Genomic DNA, 20569 nt, shown 5'->3' on the forward strand with positions numbered 1-20569 from the left:
TCCATTTTCAATTCCATTCTCTTCATTCATTTCTATTAACTTGCTCAATCAAAATGAACTGAGTTTCTTTGATGGGGGCCCCAGAACAGTGACAGCTCAAAAGCAAACCATTTCTCTTTTAGTTCCTTTATCATCTTTTCAACTTACACGGGAACCCAGAGTATCAAAAAAAAAATCTTTTTTACAGAAAGCATGACATTTTTTAACAGTTTGATTATTCTAAAGCATTTGCATCAGCCAGGAGATCAGTTCTTTCATGATGGATTTTCTCAAGTTACATATCTCTACTTCTCCCTTTGGTTTCTTGATTTTATATATATGATATAGTGCTCAGGTGGGCATCTCCTGGAAATAGTCACATGTGAGAGGATGATCACCCAATTACCTAGAGATATCTCCTGGGCAATTAATCAAGAAAAATAATTTCTGACATTCTATTGAATTTAATGCACTGACTTACATTCTAAGTAGTCAGCAAATATCTAAATTATGAAGCATGAATAGGAATATTTCTGAGGGCTGTGAACTTGAAGTCTTAGCCTCACTGTTCTTTCTGAGCCTCAGTCTACCGTTATTAAACACAGACCTTCTACTGACTTAAAAAATGGAACCATGTAGTAGCCAAAGTGCTTTTGAAAGATTAGCATTAGGCCATTGCGATTGATTTCTTGTGCACAATGATTAATAATCATTATAGCATAGAATAGTGAGAAGTCGGGTAAGTAAAATGATAGCAAACTACTTTTAAGTGTTGCTTTATCCTGAGAAACTTGGGTTTGCATATATCATTTTCAGATTTCTGCTAACACTACAAGCAAAAGCCAACAGAGGAGAATTAATTATATTATTTGCATTAAATCTGATTTCTACAAAGCACTTGACAGTATTTTTTTTTGTTTTTTTTTTAATGTTTATTTATTTTTGAGACAGAGAGAGACAGAGCATGAACGGGGGAGGGTCAGGGAGAGAGGGACACACAGAATCCTTAGCAGGCTCCAGGCTCTGAGCTGTCAGCACAGAGCCCGACGCGGGGCTCAAACCCACGGACCATGAGATCATGACCTGAGCTGAAGTCGGATGCTTAACCAACTGAGCCACACAGGCGCCCCACACTTGACAGTATTTTAATGAAAGAATAGTATAAGAGAAAATTATCAAGCAATCAAATAAATTAAATTGCTAATTGTATATCCCTTTTAGACAGAAACAATGCCGTTAAAGAGTTGGCATAGAAGTAAAATTGCAGATTTAAGGTTTATAATTTGGGGAATAGTTTTCATTCATCTCAAAACCGATAAACTGGTCATTAAGCACTGCCACCACAGTTCAGACTTCAAATTTTTTTTGTTTTGCTTTGTTTTTTTATTTCTTTCACAAACAAGCAATGAAGCTGTTCACAGGGGAGTTCCGCCAAGCATCTAAGCACTGGGCTGTTTACAAATGAAACTGCAGTCTGATTTCAGGCAGGTCAAAGTAGAGGTACTTTGAGCACAGCACCCAAGTTCCACGCTATAGTGAGCTGGGGTCTGACTCTTGTTTGTTTTTGCTGCTACTGTAACAAATTATCACAAATTTAGTGGATTCAAATGACACAAATGGATTATCTTACCTTTCTGCAGATAAGAAGTCTCAGCAGGCTAAAATCAAAGTGTCAGTGCAGCTGTATTCCTTCTGGAGGCTCTACAGGAGAATCAATGTCCTTCCTTTTCCAGCTTCTGGAGGCTGCTCACCTATTTTGGTGTATTACTCCAGCCTCCGCTTCTGCCATCACATCTTCTCCCGTTTTCCTGCACCCCCCCCCCCCCCCCCCCCCCACTTATAAGGACAGCTAGGATTACACTGGGCACACCTGGAGAATCCAAGCTACGCTCCTCATTTTAAAACCATTAACTTAATCACGTCTGTTTTGCCCAACCCTTTTCGCCACATAAAGTAACATGTATGAATTCTGGGGACCAGGCGTGGACACCTTGGTGGGTGAGGAGGCGCATTATTCTGCTGACCGCACCCAAAGAGTATTTGTTGGCCAGCAGCTGGGAGCGTGAGCCAAAGGAGGCAGCCCCGTTGGGTAATCTGTGCCCTGGGGCCACGTCATAGCAAAGGATGCCTTAATGTTTTCTGTTGACCAAATGACAGGGACAATGGGAGTAATGGAGGAAGGATAGTCAGACAGTGTAGGCAGCAGACATGCTGCAGAGGAGAGAAGTCAAATGTCGCCATCTCTCAGGCAACTAGGGAAACAGTCAACAACGAGCTACATCAGTGCTCTTCAGTCTGAGAACTGGTGCTGGTCCACAGACTGCTTGTTATTGGTCTATGATGTTGAAAAAGTACGGAAATCGAAAGTAAGCTTTCAGAAAATTGTATAGCACTTTGACCCAGTAATTTAATGTCTGTAGAATGTGGTCATTTAAAAGGCGTATTTATATTTTCTCTGTCTTTGTTTCATTTTGTATGTCTTTTTTCTGTTCATTTTATTTTACCCGCAATTCATTTTTATTGTATATTTTCAAAACAATCTGTCCACAGCAGATCGGAAATAATTGGAAACTATTGTTCCCTTTCTCTTTCTTTCACAGACCCAAAAATCCTGGTTCTTCACCACAGATGGCTTTTTAAGAAGCCCTGTGCTAGGGGAGAGTGCATGACTCACAGAAGGGAATTCTAGGTGAGAGGCCCCTAGAAATATCCAAGGAGCTAGAATCAACTGTAAACACCTGCCAGGCCCAGTAAATTCCACACCAACTCAAGACGCTCTCAACTCATTAAGAACTTTCCTGGCCCCCTTTGCTTCCTCGCTCCCTGTGCTCTGACCCCAGAGGCCGGGCAAGCTAGGAGAAGGTAGGAGCAGTAAGCCTGGAAAGTGGGGAGAAGCCTCCTCATCCTCTTCCTCCACCACAGCCTTTGGGGAAGAGACTAGGGGAAGGCTCAACTTTGAATCAAGCTTGGACTATTGATTATTACAGGAGACTAGACATTTTGATTACTGACTTGAGAACGTACTTTGTGGTTAAAAATGAATATAGGACTGTTTTCGTTGTGTAACGGTGAACAGAAAATTCATGACAGCTGCCCAAGTTTTTATCCAAGGCCAGGACAAGAATAAGCCCCACAGAACCACTGTAAAGGGAGAGCTAACAAGAACAGAAGTCACTTATGGTTTCATCCCTCAAGTCATAATTGTTCGACCTAATAATTATGTAATTCTTAGATATAGGACAAGTCTTAATATAGAGCCATTATTGTAATGATTTAAGGCAGGTTTCTCAACCTCAGCAATATTGCCTACGGGGCCGGATAAATTCTGGTGGGGGGTAGGGGAAGTCCTATGCATCATGGGATGTTTAGCAGCATCCCCCACCTCTAAACACCAGCACTCCTAACCTAAGTTGTGACAACCAAAAATGTCTCCAGGTACTGCCAAATGTCTGCTGGCCGGGCAAAGGTGTCCCCAGTTAAGAGCCACTGAACTAAAGGAAGCAATAGGTTCTTCTTCCTTTCCCCATCCAATAATTACCTTTCTGCCAAGATTCAAAGCACCTGAAATCGCATCATTCGACACATTCCTTGCCCATTCCAGGCATACTCTTTTAAATCCAAAGTCCTCTGAGAAAGGACAGCTAACTGTCATCAGTCACTGAAACATTACTGTGAATGGGGTCATCACAGAATGATCTATTTTTATTTTAAATATTTATTTATTTTGAGACGGAGACTGAGAGAGAATGAGTGGGGGAGGGGTAGAAAGGGAGGGAGAGAGAGAATCCCAAGCAGTTCATGCGGGGTTTGAACCCACTAACTGTGAGATCATGACCGGAACCAAAATCAAGTCAGACACTCAACCAACTGAGCCACCAAGGCAACCCCAGAATGGCCTGTTTTTCATGGCCTGTTGTCTAAAGTCGAGATGAGATGAGTAAGACACAAAGATCTGAGAAAACCTGTTGGTTCCTTCCATTTCCAAATCATCTCTTCTCCCCATCTTCTTCCCACCTGTACTACCAACTCTCTCTTTCAGGAATCTCACCTCACACCTGTATTACGGCAGTAAGTTTTTACTATATCCTCCAGCACCACTTACATGTCCCGCAAACCCACCCTTCACATTGTCCTCGGAATGATCTTTCTAATCATGCCATGTCCTTACTTGGAGGTCTCTAAATACCTGCCATCACCCAGAGAAAAACATCCAAGCAATGTAATAAGGCACACACCCTAATTCCATCCATAGGGAATAATTTCAGTACCCCAAGTCTTTGTGCCCTTGGCTATTTCCTTTCTCTTTCTTTCACCAACCCTTTGTTCACTGGGAAACTCCCACTCAGTCCTTCTGGTTCTATTCAAGCACTTATGTCCTTGAAAATAAACTTTTCTCTGAGTCCCTCAGCAATATTTAAGTGCTCCTTTTTCCATGATCCCAGATAACAGTGCGTGTATCTTTAGCGTAACAGTTTCCTCTCGGTATTTAATAATTTTCTTACTGGATAGGGCACGTGGGTGGCTTAGTCGGTTAAGTGTCTGACTCGCTCAGGTCATAATTTCACAGTTTGTGAGTTTGAGCCCCACGTCGGGCTCTGTGCTGACAGCTCTCTCCCACATCCAACCTCCCCATACGGTCTTCTCTCCTCTTTGCAATGTCCTTCCTCTTATCCTGCCTTGAATGCTGTCCCTGGAAACTCTGCTCATTGTCCACCTCTCAGCTAAATGGCACTTCTTCCAAGAACTTCACCCGAACTTCCAGACCAAGGGAGACCCCTCTGATTCACTCTTCCAAGACACTCTGTGTTTCTTTTCGCACCATTTTTCACTTGTTACAAAGTGTGGCTCTCATGCCACCACAGTCAGGCATAAAAGATGGGCTATTTCTTTAATTTCCAAGTAAAATTGAATCTGATTCTGAACTTCTCACTCGACGGGGGTGCGGGGAGGGGAATCATGTTTTGGGAAGGCTTTTGGAACCCAGAATTCTGGATGCTTCTGGAGTGCTTAAGACCCTTAAGTGGAGCAAGCCTCTAGGCTAACCCACTGAGGTCTATGGTCACTACTGAGATACTGGCCAGGTTGTGGTTCATTCCAAGACAAAAGGCTCCAGTGCTTCATGCCGAGCTTTAGGGCTGCATCAGGCTGAATGTCATGGCACCCAGGTTCTATCACCCAAGTGGCACCAGAGGCCACTTTCCTCCGAGGCCCTAAGACTTCCCAGTGTGCCACTGCTCCCAGGATTGCAACTTTTGCTTCTAGCCCCCCAAGCACCAGTCTGACCCCTAATATTTGCAGGGGCAAGAGTAAAATGGAGACTTATGTCTCAGACATCCAAATGTTTTAAAGTTACACACCAAGAAAAAACTATGAAATGAGTTCTGTTCTATGCTCACACATATATCTTCATAATTTCCTAGAAGACCACATTTAAATCAAGAATTCTTGGATTCCTCAGAGTCCCATGCTGGAGCACGGTGGCCTAGTCATAACCGGTCCCTATCCCACAGTCCCAGCTGCATCCCACACTGTGCGGGGCCTCACATGCACCTGTATGGACTCTCCAGCCTGCAGAGCCAAGCTGTGTCCACACCCCTGCAAATGCCATCCTTTGGCCACTTTTGGGCCCTATGAGTGTTTAACTGATGGCACAACAGGATGGACCTGAAGAAGCTCCAGATAGCTGTGTGGATTGAGACTTTGGAGTTCCGGGCACCCAGAATATACTCTACAGAAGAGGACTCCGAGTCCAGGTGGGCATATTCCCTTGGCTCCCCAGACTCATTTGTCCTGGCAAAGTAAGAGTAACTGAACAAGGGCCCTGTAAAGCATGAGTCCCAAAACAGAGGCCTCTCTTACCTGGATCTGAGGGCAATCCTGAGATCAGATCTGCAGGCCTAGCTGGGACTACCTCCTTCATACACAACAATAAAGGCACCAGAAAATAAACTTGTCCTATTTTCTAACTCAATTGAAAATTATACTATCCATACTAATTCAATTATTACTGCTGTGTGGAAGCCAAGAGAAAGTGCCATCAAAATGTTGTTAGCTAATAAACAAAATCAGTATTTCCTGAAGTTTTATAAAAAATATTAACAGTTCTATTTAAAAAAAATATTCTATAATGAAATGTTTGAAATACATACTTTTAAAGCAAACCTTTTACTTTAATGCAGAACTTCTCAGAGCCTTCAGTATAAGAATATGGCCGTGAACCTCCAGATACACCAATAAAGTAGGCAATATTCCCCAAATTAGTATGGGTGTGTGGGTGTGGGTGTATGCATACACGCACATGCACATGCCTGCACACACGTGCATGAGATTTCTTTCAGCACAAGAATGTTGAAAATGCTATCAATCAAAACAAAACCTTATTATCAGTCAGAGTTCTTGAGTGCAAGTGACAGAAACTACTCATTCCAGTTTAAAAAACAAAGAAATTACATAGAAGACTACCAGGAGAGGCTTCAAAGACCAGGTTGGAAAAGCAAGCAGTCTGGGCAGTGGAAACCACAGCAGGAAGACCCCAATCCTTATACTGCTAATAGTGAAATAAATTAATTCCCAATCATCTACACTTCCAATAGCATAGGAAAGTTCTCGCAAAAAACAAGTGAAGACACAAAACCAAGATGCAAAAGAATATGATCCCAGTTCTATCAAAAAGAAAGAAAGAGCAATGTACAGAAACAGTCCTAGAAAAAAATATAAAAAATGTTAACAGTGTTTTTTTCTGAGTGATAGAGTTACAGATAATTTTTATTTATGTACATATATCTCATTTGTAATTATAAAATAAATGTTTTTTAAATTACTTTTTCCAAGTCCAAAGAAAAATTGTTCTTAATGCCAAAATTTTGTGACAAATTCCATACTCACAGTTTTCAAATCCTTCTTGAGTTCATATACTTTGATAATGAGTTTTTCTAATTATTAAATGATCATTTAAGTCCCATATTATGAGGATTTGGGGTTCAATAAATATTTTGAAAGCTCTTTCTTGCCTTTTATGTGAGTAACTAGGACATTATAGAGAAATCACAATTCCAGTAAATTATTGGTATTAGTATGCAAAATCCCTCTTGTCAATAGTATAGACACCACTAGTTGGGAGCTTTGGGGAGGATCTTGTAAGAAGGAACTCTAGGTAATGCTTGCATATAACTTCAGATAAGACCACTTCACAGATAGCTTCACTTTTTCCAAACAAAGTTAGCTCTTTATTAAAATAGCAACATAAATATTAATAAATTTATTCTTTATTAAAAAGAAATCAGGATTCACAAAAACAAAACCTGACAACACTATCCTAAATAACACCAGTCAAAAATGAAATAAAAACAGCAATTATAATCCATTATTTTAAAACAGCAACAATTAAGAGACTACATACCAAAACTTTGAGATGCAGTCAAAGCTGTTCTCACAGGTAAATTATAGCCTTATATATCCTATTATTAAATAAGAAAGAAATAAAAATAAATGAACTAAGTCATCAATTACAAAGAAACATTATAAAAACAAAACAAACTTAAAAATAATAAAGAAGGAATTAGTTAAGAGTAAAGTTACATTCTGATGTAAAAAATAGTCAAATAGAATTTATGACATAGCTACATGTTGGTTCACTTAAAGACTGGCAAGTCTAATAAAAAAAAAGTGCAGCTAAAAATTAGAAAATTAGAGAAAGAGCTATAACTATAATATAAGAAAATATTTAATAATTTATTAATAAACAAACAAGTGCTGTGATTTTAATTCTATTAAATGTTATTTTCGCCTCAAATATTATTTTAAATTGATACTCAGAAATAGTAGTTAACCTCCTAGGCCAAAGTATGGAAGAAAAACTTCAATGTTCAGAGTAATCTTCCACTCACCTACCCTGAAAAAAAATTTGGAGTCTAAATAGTACTAGGTGAGTTCTTCCAAATCCTCAAAGAATAAGCTATTCCTATCGTCTATACTAATCTAGAGCAGAGAAGATGATTTTTTGAAGCTGATAAAAAATGAATTAAAAAGTGTAAAACTACCATCCACTTATATCCTGATATAAATGCAATTATCCTAAGGAATGTAAGAAGCTGAATTCAACATTATATTATACTGAAAGGGAAAAAAAGCCCACCATAATGAAATAGGAATCTCATGCAGAAATAATCCAACATTAAGAAATCTATTAATATGATTATTGTAATAAGGTCAAGGAAGTAAACCATATGATTCTCAGTTTCCCAGTATGTTAATATAATCAACCAACTTCAATAAAATGCTTGCATCGTGAGCCAGAAACATTTCCTTAACCTAATGGGACCCTATTTCAATCCAAAGCTACATTAAAAGTGTGAAATATAATGACATTCCTCAAAAGTCAGAATAAAAGCAAAATTTATATGAGGTAAATATTGTAAAGGCAGAGAGACATTATCATTATACACTTGACATGATTGTCTACTTAGAAGAGAATCAACTAGGAGGATTAATGGAAGAGTTTCAAAAGAATTACCAAAAAATCATGAGCTTAGCCTCCAAGGAGCAACCAGTTAAAACATAAGAGAAAATGACCCCAACAAAGATGGCATATTAATGATTAACAAGAAATTGGAGGACCTACAATTCCAAGGAATATCCTTGGTATATTGTATATTGGGATACTATTGGTATACGTTGGTATATCCTTGGAAGCCTTCAACAACCTGACATGTGACAAGTTCCGTGGAGAAATTAATATTACAAAATGGCAATTGTCCTCCAATTAATTATAACATTAAAGCAATTCTAAACAAATGCTATAGAATTTCTCTTGGAACTTGACTGAAAGACAGCTAAAGTTTATCTGAAAGAATAAATGCACAAATAGAGCTGAAAAAGAAGAGAATGTTTGCCCCAGAGTAAAGTTTGCCCCATTAAAAGTTAATCACTAATAAGGCAAATTATGAAATGACAGTAATTAAAACAGCATGGCTCGGGAATAGAGAAGACTACCAGGCAACCAACAAACAAACAATAAATCCAGAAACACTCCAAGTGTATTTAAGAATTTAATATTTGGTAAATGTGGTTTAAAACAATGGAAGAGGGAGTTTTCAATAACGATGATGCAACAACTAATAAATAGTTAGAGCCTTAATCACATCTATATCAAAATAAATTCCATTTGGAGTAAAGATTTCAATCTTTAAAAATTAAGAAAAAAAAAACATAAACAAATTTATATAACATTGAGATGGAGAAGACTTTTTTAAAACATATCACCAAGAGCAGAAATCATGAAAGAAAAGATAGATTTATCTAAATGGAAATGTAGTATTATATATCAAAGACATCATGAATTAAATTGGTACATATATGACAAGGGGCAAAATGTCTGCAGCATATTGAACAAATAGTTGATTATTTTATATATAAAGAGCTCTTAGAAATCAATAAAAAGTGAACTCCCAACCAAAAAATTAGCAAAGGTGTTTATTTGTTCCTTCAACAGGTATTTATTGTGCATCTGATATGTGCCAAGTTGTGCTAGGGGCTGGACATACAGTGTTGAAGAATCTAGACATCCAGACACAGTCTCTTCCCTCATTCATTCCAGAATGAGAAACAGACACACATACAAAAAGTAAATAAACAAATAAACAAAGTTACAAATTGAGAAAAGGGATTGAGTAAAGAAGGAAACAAATAAAAAACTGGGAGAAGAGTGGTGAGGACTACTTTCAAGCAATGCTGTGGGCAGGGCTTTCTCAGGATGTATTTAAGTGTCACATAAAGGATAGCCAAGGAGAGCAGCTTAAGCAGAGATACCAGCATTTCCTAAGCCCCTGAGGTGCAAAATAGATCTTGGCATGTTGGAGGAACCAGTGCAGCTGCATCACAGTGGGCAATAAAGAGGGGAGCATGGTTGGGGGTGGAGAGAACAGTAAGGGTCAGTTCACACAGCACTCTGTAAGCCATGGCAGGGGGTTTAGCTTTTATCCTGTGAGCAACAATTTACTCAACTCAAGTTATGATCATTGTTTCCACTCTACCAAGAATGTGCCGAAGTGGGTGGGGGGTCAAGAGTAGAAGCAGAGAGAATAGGTATGACTGGCTATCACAGTAATCGAGAAAAAATACTCATCAGGATTAAATACTAGCATTGAAAATGGAAAGAAGCAGACAGATTAAAGGTGTATTTTGGAGATGAAGTTGATAGATTATGCTGGCCTATTTGATGTGAAAAAGAAGTCATCAAAGAATCAAGGATGACTCCTAGGTTTCGAGCTTGGTTGTTGGATGGCAGTGCTATTTACTGCAATAGAGAAGGTGAGGGGAAACAGGTTTGGGATGAGAATGAGGAATTAGGTTTTGGACATGTTAAGTTTGAAAGATCTGAGTCATCCAAAGGAAGATATTAAGCAAACAACTAGATAGATCTAGAACTTACAAGTCAAGGGGGGGAAACAAAGTTGAAACCTTTAGCACAAAGACAGTGCTTAAATGGATGGAAATTGTTAAGACTGTCCTGAGAAAGTACATGAAGAAAAGAGGAGCTGAATGGAGGTGAGAGACCTCAACTTCTCAAAGCCAGGCAGAAGAAGTATAACACTGATCAGTGAAGGAGGAAAACCAGGAGACAATAGTGCCTTGGATAAGAACAGAACATTTAAAAAGCAGAGATGGTCAAGATGAGACAGAACATTTAAAAAGCAGAGAGTGGTCAAGGTGAGGACAGAAAGGTATCCTCCTTTTTAGGATAACACGGAAGTGACTGGTAATCTTAACAAGGACACTTTCAGTGGTGGGACAGGGGGAGTCACATTGTGGATTGAAAGCAATTGGAAGATTGATGAAGACAATATATAAAGATAACTCCACAGAGTTTGGTGAGCTGAGAAATGGCTATTGGTGGGAAAGACGTGGTTTAGATTTTGGACGCTGGAACATGTCTGCAGGGAGATGAGAATGATCCATTCAAGACAGGGACGATGATGTAGAAGAGAGAAAGGGGAAAACCTAAGGAGAAAAGTCCTTGGAAAGGCGACAGGGAATGGGATCCAGAGCACAGAAGAGGAGCTGGAATTTGAAATTTCCTCCATAGTCACAAAAGGAAGGAGGAGGTTACCAAGGTAGCTGGTTGGGAGGTTGGGGGTAGGAGGGTTTTGTGGTGGAAGATGAGGAGGTTTTTATGCAATAAAAACCTGTTTGAAGTAAACAGGTAGGAAGGGATCAGAAAATTTGAGGAGAGATGAAAAGGTATATGCATTAGAAGTGGGAACCTGAAACTACAGTGGGAACAACAGCACCAATTTGAGGTTGGAAATCATGAGTTGAAAGTGAAACTAACTGCATTGTGTGATTTTCTTAAAGAAAATGTTCAGTTGTCCCAATAAAGCCCATGGAAGGCAGATGGTAAAGTTTGTCCAGAGCTGGGAGTTTACAGGGAAAGTAAATTGGAAGAAATTGAGGTTAAAGATTGCTGAGAGCACTATATTTCAAGGATTATAATGATGGACCGTGGCATCCAGGCTAGACAAGGAAGGAAGTGAATCTAGAACAGGGGCTAGTGGGAAATGAAGTTAATGAATTAGCTGTCAGTAAACAAGGGATCCAGAAGGATAGGAAGATGATCAGAGTGGAATGTCTGATAACCTGTTAGCTCAGGTCCTTCTAGAAGCAGACACCAAGGCAGGCTTCAATTTGCAAGAGTTTTATTGAGGGGACATCTGTGAAGGAGAAAGGTAAGGAAACAGGAGCAGGGAGGGGAAGGACTTCATACCATAATGCAAGTCTGACACCTATGAAAGGAGAAGGGGATCCAGCAAGAAGAGCCTTAGACTGCATGCAGCGCGGTTCTAAGAAAGTTCAACCAGGCTGCTGAGGAGTCCCCGAGACAAAGTTGCTCCTTAGAGGAGTCCTGCATGTCACATGAATGGACCATCACTAATACCCACACGAGACTCGGTTAGGGACTGGGAGTAGCCAGGAGGAGCATGGCTTCAGTGCAAACCCGGTAGTGGATCTCCCGGGATGCAGTCTAGAGCCATGGGGGCAAGGACTGATTCCTAGGGGAAGAAATGGTCACTGGGGATGAAGTTACGAGGAGGGAAGTTACAAGGATGTTGGAGTTCGAGTTCAACCACAGTTACGCATTACACACTCCAGACTGTGTCGGTGACCCCGCAGTCATCGGGGATTTGCACACTTACTAAACCAATCTCTGGCAGACAGTGGGGCAGGGGTGGGGAGGAGCTTGTTGATGATAGGATTTGAGGTGAAGAAGACTAAAGCGGGAGCTGGCCTTTGAAGAACTAATAACGAAAGAAACTGCCTAGGAAGTGGATAAATTACAAGGAGGGAAAGAGGTTGCTACCGTCCAGTGGGAAGATTCTTAAAAAAAAAAAAAAAAAAAAGCCGGGGTTTTGGCAGGATGAGGAAGTTACGCTCGGAGAGCAGCAAAGACTAGCAAAGAGGCCATCCTCCCGACCCGCCGGCCCTAAGGCACACGGTCCTCCTGAGGGCTTCGTGGGCAAGAGTTGTGAGGCGAGCCAGGTTCGGTCACAGCGAGCGGGTGAAGGGAGGTCTGCGAACAGCTGAGCACACCGCGGAGTTCGCTGCCGTCGGAGCGGACTTGCCCGAGCCCGGGAAGGTCTGCAGGCGCGCGGGGAAGAAGGCGGGACGCGGCGGGGGCGCCTGAGGTACTCGGGCGGTGCGGAGCGCTGGCGTGGTCCCGCCGGTGGCCGGGCGGCGGCGCTCACGGCGGCGCGGGCTTCCCGAGGCCGCGGGCGGCGTGCTGGCGCTCCCGGGCGGCGCCGCCGCGGAGCTTGGCGCGGCAGCTGGCGGCGGCCTGGCGCGTGGTGACGGCGCCCGCGGCGCAGCGGCTCCCCGGGCGGCCGGGCGCAGGGCGGCGGCGCTGCGGGGCGACGGCTTCCCGAGGCTTCGGCCCGCACGGGCGGCAGCGGTCCCCATGGAGAAAGACAAAGACACGCCGGTTAGAAACGGGACACACGCGCCGGCTCCTCCCAGCTAATCCGGGCGCCGCAAACCCGAACTCCGCGCGATGCCATTTCCGCCCAACAGGTTGTCCGTCCCGCAGACGCACAGAAACCTGTGTGATCGGAGGAAAACGGCCTCCGGCTGAAGTCGCGTACGTGTTTTAGCAATTAGAGAAAACGTATCAAAACCCTTAAATCGTTTCGTACTTTGACGCAATTCTCGTTTTAGAATTTTCCCCTAAGGAATAATTATGAATACATACAAAATTTTCATACAGGGTGTTCAATACAGTATCTATAACATGAAAAAAAAAAACCAAAGGCGAAGAAAATTAAAGAAAAAATGTAAAGAAAAACGGGAACTATCCTATATCCAACAGTAAGATGTCAGTCAGATTATACTCTTTCTTAGAGTAGATATTAGCCTATCAAAATAATGCTGGGAAATAATACCTGATCATATGGGAAAGTATTTATACTAGACGGAATGAAAAAATCAGTTCTCATCCCCATTTGTAATGTGTGTGGAGAGGTGTATACTTATGTGTGTACATACACAGCACACCACACGTGTATAAAATAATGGAGACAAAAACCCCAAATGGTCATCTCCAGGTGATGAGGCCGCAGGTAATCTTGATATGCTTCCCAAATTGTATACAATAAGCATATTCATTTTTAAATAAAAATACACTTAATAAAACTTTATTCCCTTATGTTCCCATTCTTTCTCCCAAGTCAAATTTCTGAAAATAATCGTATTGTTTAGAAAACTAGTGGACATCAGGTTTTAAGAATGAATGGATGGTCCCCAGTAGTTTATCTTCCTGAAAGGTACTGAGTACATCAGAGTATTACAAAGCAGCTTGTCCCTTAAATATTACACAGTTAACCATAAGCAGTGTCTTTTGTGAAGTTATACCTTATTTTACTCTAGTAATCATTTCTACTTCAGAAAAAAGGGAGGGAAAAAAGCTTTCTGGGTTTCTAACAAACCTAATTTGGTTTGTTAGACTTGAGAACACAAAGTTTACTAAAAACAGAAAAAAAAACAATTATATTTTTGGAACAGATGTTTTATAGAATACCAACGTTTTAACAACATATTCAATAATTGTCTCTTTGACTTCAAAGAACTTAGTGGGAGCCAAATTAAAATGTTACAATGAACTAGTCTAAACATCTTGGTCTTCCATTATAATACATTTAAATTTTTAGCAGTCATTAATACCTAGGAAGTCTGGTTTTTGCTAAACCTTGTCCCAGGAAAATGCATAAAGATGACCATAAAATTATATTAATATAATATAGGGGTGGGATTCCAGGGCTGTGTTGTTAATTTGATACAAGATACATTATAAGTTCCAATGATATTTTTAATTTTTTTTAATGTTTTTTTATTTTTAAAAGATAGAGACAGAGTGTGAGCGGGGAAGGGGCAGAGAGAGAGAGAGAGAGAGAGAGAGAGAGAAAGAGAGACACAAAATCTGAAGCAGGCTCCAGGCCCTGAGCTGTCAGCACAGAGCCCGACGCGGGGCTTGAACCCACAAACCGTGAGATCATGACCTGAACAGAAGTAGGACGTTTAACCGACTGAGCCACCCAGGCGCCCCTTTTAAAAAAAAAAAATTTTTAATGTTTATTTATTTTTAAGAGAGAGAAGTTCCAATGATATTTTAAGCCGAAGTGACCTCAGAGTTGTCAGGTTGATTTTACTTAATGATGAACAAATCCAAGTTTAGATGTTTATTACAATAGTGCTTAAATCAGTGATGACCTACTCAACCACACCATACTGCAAGTTTCCTTCTCTCTAAAGGTACTGGATAAAATTATCATGTCTAGAGGCATACTTTTAGTAAAAGATTTTCAGAAATAAAATTTACAGAGAACAAATCCTGAGAGGCCAAAAAGTTTGTATTAACTAACTGTTCCTGAACAAAAAGATGGTTTATGAGCTTTTTTATAAAGCATTTCCTCTCCAAAAACCTTATTTTTCACCAAATCAGTTAACATAAACAGGACTGAATACAGATACGGAAGAGCATTTATTTTTGGTGCTATCGTCTAACTTTCATTCTCCATACAGTGAGTCTATTTAATTTGACATTTTTGAGTACTGTTTGTCTCAGTACTGTGCTTAGACACTAAGACCAAAAGATTACTGAGGGTTCCTACCTTTGAGAAGCTCTATCTAGAAAATTGCCTTCAGATTATTAGGATAACTCAGACCCTGGAGCTAATCTGAATCCCTAAATCACCCTTCAGTCCTGCCAAAGCTTTATTTCTCACATTCTTCGCATGAGCTTTCTAATTTCCCATCATTCCTTTGCTCAGATTCATCCACAGCATCCCACTGTCTTCACACTAGCTAAATTATTAGTTCTTAGCCTTTCAGGAAAGTCAGAGACCAGTCTGAGATTCTGATTAAAGATATGGGCTTTGTCCTCCAGAATTATGCACAGAAATGCATACACCATATACTTTATTTCACTGCACTGGAAACTGATTTCCTGAACATAAGCCATGTATAAAAAACAGTATTTACAAAGGATTATACCTCCCTCATATTGTTATTTTTTGTAAAAGAAAAATGGCTTCCTGAAGAAAATTAATTTAAAAGCTTCTAACTGCTCAGTAGTAAATTTCAACTATATTTGGCTTATTGAAGTAAAATTATGATATGGTCTTTGATACAGCAACACATACGTCTTCTTTGATAATCAGTTAGAACTTTTTTCTCCATGGCAACAAGCAGTGAAATCTTTGACTCCCAAAGGTACACAGAACCCAAGCAGAATTCCAAAGAACGCTTTGTCAGGTTAAGGTTACCTCTGTACTGCAACACTAAATTCCTCCAACACTTCAAAAAAAATTTTTTTTAAGTTTATTTATTAGAGAGATAGTGGGAGGGGCAGAGAGAAAAGGAGAAAGAATCCCAAGCAGGCTACTCACTGCCAGTGCAGAGCCCCATGCGGGGCTCAAACTCACCAACCGTGATATCATGACCTGAGCCAAAACCAACAATCAGACGCTTAACTGACTGAGCCACCCACGAACCCCTCCTCCAAGGCTTTCAACCTAGAGTCAAGTAATGTTATTTCCCCTGCTTTCAAATTAAATTAAGACCTCTTGAAAGGCAGCAAACCTCTGCCTAGTAGAGAAAAACATCATATTCTTTTCCTATTTCTTGGTAGTACCTGTTGGAAAGGTAGTGACAGCAGCTGATACGGAAAGTAATGAGACACAGTCACGTGTGGCTAGCCTTCCCTCATCAAAGCAGGAAAACCATGACGTATGCCTGATATGATGGGTGCACATTTGCCCTCAGAGTGCTAGTATTTTTTTTTCTTCCATTTGAATATTAGAGAGAGAAAAAGACAGGATTATTTTGAAACTGTTGACAGTCTTTCCAATTTCCCAAAAGGGTCCTAAAATGGAATTCTTTCTTGAGGGCATCAGGGAGCACATGAAAACGTGAAGCTTGATGCAATGAGAGGCATCAATAGTTTATCCAGTTGCATGCTGAACAAAAGTGGCACAGCATCCGTTTTCTTCTAATTCTGGAGTTAGTGGTATTTGACAGAAGCACTGCTTCAATTCTGTTTCATGGACCATATTTAAGAAACTCTATACCACTCCACTCCCCTATCATGTATGATTATTTCTCACCTCTATGCTTTTGTTCTTGGCATTTCACCCATCAAAAAAATGTTTTCTCCCTCCTTACGTCTATTCAAACACTTCCCACCCCTCAAGACCCAGACCAAAGCCACTCCCGACGAGCTTTCCCTGATCATTACAGTCTGAAATGATCTCTCCACTTTCTGAACTCCCACAACAGTCACTACCCAGGACTGTTGGCTCCAAGTGTGGTTCTGAGACCACCAGCTTCAAAAATGCACCATAATCTGTATTTTTACGAATACCAGAAAAAGCTATGGCAATGTCTCCACTGTTTTCCTAAATCCATTCCGCCACTCTTAAAAGAATAACTGATCCCCAGATGGATGGAGAGGGGAAGGCTGACAATGCTCATTAGTTGCTGCAGTGACCAACTCATCTGTTCCTTTCTGTACCCATTTCCAAACAAAACATTTTGATTCGCCAGCTGTGTGTCCTACCTGTAATGTCACTGTCAACTGCTGAATTCACCACCATCATACCTCTACCTCTGGGTTTTTCAACCATTACCTCCCAATTCCATGGCAATCCTGCTATTCTAAGAATCCAGATGCTGCTACCATTTTCAAAATAACTTTACATTCTATGAGAAAGAATTTAAGCAGAGCTTGAAATGAAGGTAAGCATGATTAGAGGGAAAGGGCTATAACTGAAACATCATCTGTTCAAATAAGATATAAAATTATACATATTCTAGAGCTAAGCAGTAACTTGAAGATCATCTCTTTTAATAGACTCACATTGCAGATGGGGAACTGTGGAGAATGAGGTATTTGGGAGCAAAAAACTGAAACTTGAAAAAGAAAGTCTCAAAAACAAAATGGTAGCAAAGTCTTTCAGAGCTAAAAAGGATTGTCCTAATTAGCTTATGGATTCCATATTAAGGGTAAATGAAATTAAGGAGTTAAAAGACTTAAAGAATAAAGAATGAAAATAGCTCAAATTGTAAAAGATGAGACAGATCAGTCATCTAAAGAAATGGCCCAAAAGACTGACTTTGATATTACAAGTATCAATGTGACCTGAACTCAACACCAGTTATACTTATTAATATTAGTTATTATTTAATTACTGTATGCCAGGCACTGGGCTAAGTGTTTTATAGGTATTAATGCAAATTTATTAAACTCCAATGGAAAAAAATGTGCTAAAGGAGATAGTCCATGGTAACTATGTAAGAAAAGAAATCAAGAAATCAAAAGCTGGCCATCTGTCTGCAGCCTGGTCTAGTAAAAAGGATGCTCTGAAAATTGAACATCTGGTCTGAGTGGCAAATATATTCCTTGGGAAAGATGAATGCATCACACTACCAGAACTTGCTGATTTGGGTCACTGTGAGCTGACTCAATGCCCATGAAGCAACCTTCTGATTACAACTTAGTAGACTGTAGATTTGCCTGTCTGGAGAAAATACACTGAGCCATAAACATTAGAAGCCAGTGCGTCTGATACCTCTCCCTGCAAATTAAAAAACTAGCACTGTAATATTTATACACCAGTATCTAGGAGGCTCGTTAGATGACACAGTTCTCTAGCACCCAGTCACCTTGCTAGATCAACCAATAATCAAGGCCAGCCTTAGAAAGTAATAGCCATGTCAAAGTGACCTGTGAGGCCTGGAGGGGAGGCTGGCCTGCTCTATCTTGTTCACCATCTTCAAACTACAATGCTATGTGATTTCAAACACATACTAAACACATACACGTGCACATGCATACAGCGCATGCGCATGTGCGCACACACGAACCATTTAGGAATGAAAATGATGGAAAAAGGAGGACAAAACATAGTGTTTCTCCAGACTCCAGGGCACCACCTTGTGAATTCAGAGCTTTGTTTTTATAGCAGAAAAGGCTCAAGATTGAGGATTGACTGATTTAGAGACAGAGAGAGAGAGAGAGAGAGTGCAAGCAAGGGAGAGGGGCAGAAAGAGAGAGAGAGAAGGAGAGAATCTTTTTATTTTTTAAATTTTTTTTTTCAGCGTTTATTTATTTTTGGGACAGAGAGAGACAGAGCATGAACGGGGGAGGGGCAGAGAGAGAGGGAGACACAGAATCGGAAACAGGCTCCAGGCTCTGAGCCATCAGCCCAGAGCCCGACGCGGGGCTCGAACTCACGGACCGCGAGATCGTGACCTGGCTGAAGTCGGACGCTTAACCGACTGCGCCACCCAGGCGCCCTAGAAGGAGAGAATCTTAAGCAGGCTCCACACTCAGTGTGGAGCCTGACGTGGGATTTGATCCCATGACCCTGGGATCATGACTTGAGCCAAAATCAGGAGTCGGAAGCTCAACCAACTGAGCCACCCAGGTGCCCCAAGATTGTTTTTTTTTAGTAGCACCAATAAATATTTATTTCACTTGTTAAAATAAGTTAGCCACCTAAGGAAAAAAAATTGAAGTAAAATTTAGACATATAAATTTATACCAAACAATAAATATCAAAACATTTCCCAGGTGCCTGGATGGCTCAGTGAGTTGAGCATCCCCCTCTTGATTTTGGCTCAGGTCATTATCCCAAGGTTGTGGGATCAAGCCTGCAGCAGGCTGAGCATGAAGCCTGCTCGAAACTCTCTCTCTCTCTCTCTCTCTCTCTCTCTCTCTCTCCTTCTGCCCCTCCCCAACTTGTGTGTGCTCTTTCTTAAAATAAAAAAAATAAAAAAAAAACACTAAAAAAAAAAATTCCCATGTCTCACACAATACACAGTTATTTAAGGGTTCTGGTTTTTGTTTGGGGTGTTTTGTCAGTTTTTGTTTCCTGATAATATCTCCATAGAAGAGAGACCTAGAAATATAGCAAGGTTCTACCATGACTTAATCACAATTTTTGACAAGACTTTAGCTCTCAATCTTACACCAAGAATTCCAAAGTCAGAATGCAATTAGAACTGTCCAGGTTTGAAGATAATACACATAAAAGCTGCACTAATGCTATAAACCTCAAAAATACAATCTTATTTGTTCTACTACTGAATCTTAACTAATGTGAAAGTATTACGAAAATATACTTTTAGTATGATTAACTTTTTTCCAATCAGTAATGGAATTATAATTAATACTGTTTTCAAACAGAATTACTCAGTAAATAATGCATTGAGAAGTACTGCCACCTTTAGGGAGAATGCAGGATTACTGTCTATCTAAAGTAAAATCCAAATATAAATACTTAACCTCTATAAATCCTATCATGGACATCTGGCATGGGACACATTTTTTTTTAGTGGGTTTGCCTTTTGTGATATGGTTTGGTCGAAAAGATCTAAAATCAAGGAGTTCTTTAGGCCCCATTAATCTCTAATAAATAAAGCAATAATTGCACTGATACATAAGTTAGCCAAGAGAAACCCAGAATGATCAAAATTAAGAATACATTTTTATACAGATGATCATGAGTCATATCAAGATTAACACATATAGTTACAATCCATTTTGAGAAACAAATGAAAAATTATTTCTGTTATTTGCATATGAGGTTGGAGATTTAAAAATTCAGAAAATAGGGGCGCCTGGCTGGCTCAGTCGGTGAAGCATGCAACTCTTGATTTTGTGGTTGTGAGCTCAAGTCCTATGTTGGGTATAGAAACTACTTACAAATAAAATCTTTCTAAAAAATGGAAAAAAAGGTATTTAAAAATTTAGAAAATAAACATTTGTGGTTTGGTATTTATAACATTGTTGCCTTTCACTGGCACTGAGAAAGATTTTTGTACATACCAGAAAGATTTTTATACAAGTCTAAAGGTAAATCATTTCCCTGAAAACTCTTTCACTTCTTTTTCAAATGAAAAAGAAAATTTCCTAATCAGCTGTTATTGGTAACTAGTGGTAATAATTATTATATATATTTCACTTATCTTTTAACTTCAACATATACCATAAAATAAATCAATAACCATGATCTCTTTCTGAAAGCAATGTGAAATACTACAT

At 39.9% G+C, this 20569-nt stretch overlaps 1 protein-coding gene and 1 long non-coding RNA gene across 2 annotated transcripts in view; one reads left to right on the top strand and one right to left on the bottom strand.

Annotated features, from left to right (window-relative positions):
• The first annotated feature begins 235 nt into the window (after positions 1 to 235).
• Positions 236 to 20140, top strand: LOC115509143. The gene is made up of 3 exons (XR_003967236.1): positions 236 to 248; positions 8193 to 8195; positions 19970 to 20140. It is a non-coding gene; the product is annotated as an uncharacterized LOC115509143 (long non-coding RNA).
• The window catches only part of ZNF800 (zinc finger protein 800), a 47825-nt gene continuing 40137 nt past the window's right edge, over positions 12882 to 20569 (bottom strand). The window contains exon 7 of the transcript XR_004343306.1: positions 12882 to 12898. The gene's annotated coding sequence lies outside the window, so the exon portion shown is untranslated. The remainder of the gene's footprint in view (positions 12899 to 20569) is intronic.

The sequence above is a fragment of the Lynx canadensis genome, chromosome A2 (genome assembly GCF_007474595.2).
Source record: "Lynx canadensis isolate LIC74 chromosome A2, mLynCan4.pri.v2, whole genome shotgun sequence".
Lineage (NCBI taxonomy): Eukaryota > Metazoa > Chordata > Mammalia > Carnivora > Felidae > Lynx > Lynx canadensis.